The following is a 5620-nucleotide window of genomic DNA, read 5'->3' on the forward strand; positions in this document are numbered from 1 at the left end:
TAGCCAACATCCAATTTCAGGTACTTCCTCTGGGTGTATGGATGTGAATTTGACATATATGTGAGGGCTATTTCCCCTGATCATAACTAGCTATGCGGGTCACTACAAATATGAATTATGATGGGGTTTGCCTTGATGTATCACACTTTCTTTGAACATAAGCCATTGTCACATGTTTCTCCTGGTCCACAGGGCAGACACACCACAGGCATCCAATTTGCATAGCTTTAGATGTTTGGTCAGGATCAGTAGCGGATTAAGAAGACCATGGACCCTGTGCTGTTACCCAAACTTGGGCCCCCCTTCTCCACCACCACCCTGCCGCGCCGTAACTATTGCTAACACTACCTTTTTGCACAAGCATTAACAAATGGGTGTTACGATTCCCCTTTCACAGGGATGTGTCCCTACATACTGACATTATCACACTGTGCAGGGACACATCCCCCCATGTAGACAGCGCCACACACACACCCCCCCTGTAGATAAAGCCACACACACCCCCCCTGTAGATAAAGCCACACACACACACACACACACACACACACACACACACACACACACACACACACACACACACACACACCCCTTTAGATAAAGCCACACACACACCCCTTTAGATAAAGCCACACACACCCCCCTGTAGATAAAGCCACACACACACACACACACACACACACACACACACACACACACACACCCCTGTAGATAGAGCCACACACCCCTGTAGAGAGCGTCACACAGCCCCCTGTAGAGAGCGTCACACAGCCCCCTATAGATAGTATCACACGGCATTCCCCCTTGTATATAGTGTCACACAGCGCTCCCCCCCTTGTATATAGTGCCGCACAGCGCTCCCCCTCTTGTATATAGTGCTACACAGCGCCGCTGCAGCCCTGGGATGACATTTTATCCCATATGACTGCTGCAGCCTGTGATTGGCCTGTCTTTGGCTGCAGCGGTCACATGGGGTGAAACGTCATCCCAGGAGGCCGGCCCGGACGAAGAAACAGAATTCTGGGCAAGTGTAAGATTTTAATTTTTTCTAAATTGCGTTTTTACATGACATCTGCTATCTGTTGCGGGTTTTACCTCCCCATTGAGTTAAATGGGGAAAACCCGAAACAAATGAGCAGCGTTTACGCAAATACAATTGACATGCTGCGGAATAAAAACCGCACCGCAGCTTTTTATTTCCCACTTATCATTTACGCAGCGTGTGGAAGAGAATGGTTCACATCTAATCTACTCTGCTGCTACGGTTTTAGGGCTTGTCCACACTTAACAGAATTGCTGCGCATTTTCCGCCCGGAAAATACACAGAATACAGTAGTGGCAAAGTGAGTGAGATTTAACAAACCTCATCCAGACGCTGCGTAAAATTTCCGACCAGACATTTTGTCCTGCGGTGCGTATTTCTCGTACTGCAGCATGTCAATTCCTGCTGCGGAAAGTGACTAAATTGCTGCGTTTTTTTAGAGGAGACGTCACCATCCCCCAACACTGAGAAAAACGTAGCAAAATACGCACCACTTACTGCAGTAAAAACCACAGGAAATGGTGCTTTTTTTCTGTAGCGGAATTTCTGCTGAAATATATATATATACGAACACACACACACGTATGTATATATACACTATCTCTATCACAGACAAAGTGACAAAGTACGCACATTATGCACATTATGCACAAAGTACGCAAAAAGTACGCACAGTACACAAAGTACGCACAGTACACACATTATGCACAAAGTACGCAAAAAGTACGCACAGTACACAAAGTACGCACATTATGCACAAAGTACGCACATAATGCACAAAGTACGCACATTATGCACAAAGTACGCACATTATGCACAAAGTACACAAAGTAGGCACATTATGCACAAAAGTACGCACAGTACACAAAGTACCACATTATGCACAAAGTACGCACATTATGCACACAGTACACACATTATGCACAAAGTACGCACGTTATGCACAAAGTATGCACAGTACAAAGTACGCACATTATGCACAAAGTACGCACAGTACACAAAGTACACACATTATGCACAAAGTACACAAAGTAGGCACATTATACACAAAGTACGCACATTATACACAAAGTATGCATAGTACACAAAGTACACACGAGTATGCACATTATACACAAAGTACACCTTGTAAACACATGAATATGGACATTAAACATACATGAATATGGACATTAAACACACATGAATATGGACATTAAACACACATGAATATGGACATTAAACACACATGAATATGGACATTAAACATACATGAATATGGACATTAAACACACATGCACTTACCTTTTATGTCTTCACTGCAGCTCTTCTCCTGCTCACAGTACAGAGCCTGCCGACAGTCTCCCCTCCCCCATGTCCCGACAGCTAGCAGCAGAGGAGAGATGTTTAGAGCAGGGAAGGGGGGCTGGAGGGGGAGCTTCTAAAGCAGCACAGACCACGGCTGCTTAGTAGAAGCGAAGCTCCCCTCGCCTGACAGGTGCGGTCCTGGTACCGGGGCTCCCTCCGGTGCTAGCGACGCCACTGGGCATGACGGGGTTCAGGCGGTCATGAGCCCCCTGGGAGCCTTGGGCCCCGGGTGGCCGCCCGAAACGCCCTAATGATAATCCGCCACTGGTCAGGATGTTTGGGCAATTACTTCTAACTCTGGGTGAGAATGCTATCTAAGGCCAGATACAAGCCCTGGTGACAAATTCTTAATCAACACATCTCGCACCTTGGTGAGGAAAGGGCCAATTAAACATTTGTCAGACAATGGACGTCCTTTGATGGCCAAAGATCTGCATTTCTTATGTAAATCACATGTATCTTCTGTGTCAGAAGGAGTTATGAACTGACCTCCTAATAACCTACTTTTGATGATATTACCTATAACACCACAGCACCCCTACCAAAAATTGCTTTGAGAAAGACAGAAAATGGCTAAAAACAAGCACTGCACGCATAGGGTATGTTTTACACACGTTTTTTTTTAAGGCAAAAAAAATCTGCCTCAAAATTTCTTCAGGAATTTTGAGGCAGAATTTGAATTGACAGCGTTGTTTGACCTTTTTTTTTTTTTTTTGCGTTTTTTCTTAAGCCGTTGAAACGAATGCAAAAGACGCAGGCAAAAAAACTCCAAACGGGCACCGCAAGTGCTTTCTGCCTCTTATTAATTTCAATTGGAGGTCAGAGGCGGAAACCTTTTGAAGACCATAAGCCCCCCACTCACAGTAAAATGACCATCAGCCCACAACTCACAGTAAAATGACCATCATCCCACGCACTTTCCCCTGATGTCCATATATTGACATAAAGCGGAGCGCTCCAGGAGCGGAATCCCCGGCTACACGGGGATTCCGCTCCTTCAGGGTGCTACAGTGGAGCTAGTAGATAGCAGAGCAGGGAGATACTTCACTGCTCTGCTATAATGCCATCGCTACCGCTGTAGCAGCCTCAGCAGCTGCTAGCGGTGCCACCGCCCTCATGCCCGGTGTCACCGCTAGCAGCTGCTATGGCTGGGCACTGCTGAGTTGCCGGGCCCGGGCGCCTCTGAAACAAGCAGGGGAAGGGAGCCAGCGCAGCGCCCCCTTACTCCTGCTGGAGTGATGCGCCCTGTGCGAAGGCACAGGTCGCACACCCCTAAGGCCGGCCCTTGTGGTGATAGCTGGTGAAGATGCCAGGGAGCCTCCGAGCATATAGTGACAGTGGTGATGGTTGGTGGAGATGCCAAGGAGCCTCCCCGCCAGCAGAGAAAATTTATACAGCTGGGTGAAGTTGCCAGAGAGCCTCACTACATAAGAGAAAAAAAGTTTTTGATAAACTGTGCCACAAACAGTAGTAGAAACTGAAGTCCTGCTACCTCTGCCCCCTATAGCTAGGCCCCTGGCTTCAGATCATCTCTCTATGTCAAATCTAATGGTCCACAGGAGTTCATATGATTAAAAGGACTAAAGTAAAATAATATAAATAGCAATATACTTAATCTATAGTTAGTCACCTCAGTGATGCATCACGTGTGACGCAAACTGACCGTCGTGCCGTAAGAGCACTATATAACAGTTGTTAAGGAGTTAATTACCTTATAGTGGGATTGCACAGTAACATTTCAATGTTTGCAGATGACACTAAACCATGTAAAGCAATTAACACAAAAGAGGACAGTATTTTATTAGAAATGTATCTGGAGAAGTTGGTGGATTGGGCAGAGAAGTGGAAAATGAGCTTTAAAGACTGTGTGCACCTTTGAATGGCATTGTTTTTATAATAATAATGATAAAAAAAAGGTTAATCAGTGTGATTGGTGATACTTTATAAATAGTTCTTATAAAAAATTATTTTCACTTTTTGTGATACAGCTGCTTTGTATCCTGTATACAGAGCAGCTGTATCGTTCGCTAAGACCTGAATCCCTCAGTCCTGCGGACTTGACGGGTTCAGTGTCAGCCGGCTATGAACTTGGATGTGATCAATTACAGGTGGATGAATTTAGATGTGATCGATTACAGGTGGATCCTGCCTGTCATAGACACGCAGAACCTGCTGTCACTGAACTCGTCGCTGGGTTTAGCAAACGATACACCTGCTCTGTATAGAGAACACAGAGCAGCTGTATCTCAAAAAGTAAAAAATAATTTTAACAAAAACTATTTATAAAGTTGCATCAATCACACTGACTGAACTTTTTATTAAAAAAAAAAAAGAACATTTCAAAGGTTTACGAACTTAGGAATTTTAGTTGACAGTAAACTTAACCGTAGCAACCAGTGTCAGGCAGCTGCTGCGAAGGCAAATAAAATCATGGGGTGAATAAAAAGGGGCATCGATGCACATGACGAGAACATAGTTCTACCACTTTAAAAAGCAGTAGTCTCACCACACATAGAATATTATGTATGGTTTTAGGCACCAGTGCACAAGAAAGACGTAGTAGAGCATGAGTGGGTCCAAAGGTGGGCAACTGAAATAATGAATGGAATGGATGGACTACAGTACCCAAAACAATGATGAAAATTAGGGTTATTTAGTTTAGAAAAAGGATGGTTGAGGGGTGACCTAATAACTATGTATAAATATATAAAAGATAAATACAGAGATCTTACTCATTATCTGTTCATACCAAGGATTGTGGTTATTACAAGGGGCATCCACTATATCTAGTGGAAAGAAGGTTTCTACACAAACATAGAAAGGGATTCTTCACTGTAAGGGTATGATCACATGCAGTGTCAAAAACATCTCAAAATACGGAGCTGTTTTCAAGAGAAAACAGCTCCTGATTTTCAGACGTTTTTCGCTGCATTTTTCGCTGAGTTTTTTACAATCGTTTTTGGAGCGTTTTTGAATAGAGTCTATGAAAAACGGCTCCAAAAACGTCCCAAGAAGTGTCCTGAACTTCTTTTTCGCGGCCGTTTTTTTACGTGTAAAAAAACCGCTGCGAAAAACGCTCCGTCGGAACAACCGATTTTTTCGGCCTTTTTTTGGCGTTTACAGCCCTAAAAACGGCCGAAAATAGGTCGTGTGAACATACACTTAGAGCAGTCACAATATAGAACATGTGCCGCATGTTTATGATAAATTCACGAAAAAGTTCATAGAGGGTCT

Source organism: Rhinoderma darwinii, chromosome 10, assembly GCF_050947455.1.
Source record: "Rhinoderma darwinii isolate aRhiDar2 chromosome 10, aRhiDar2.hap1, whole genome shotgun sequence".
NCBI classification, from domain to species: Eukaryota; Metazoa; Chordata; class Amphibia; order Anura; family Rhinodermatidae; genus Rhinoderma; species Rhinoderma darwinii.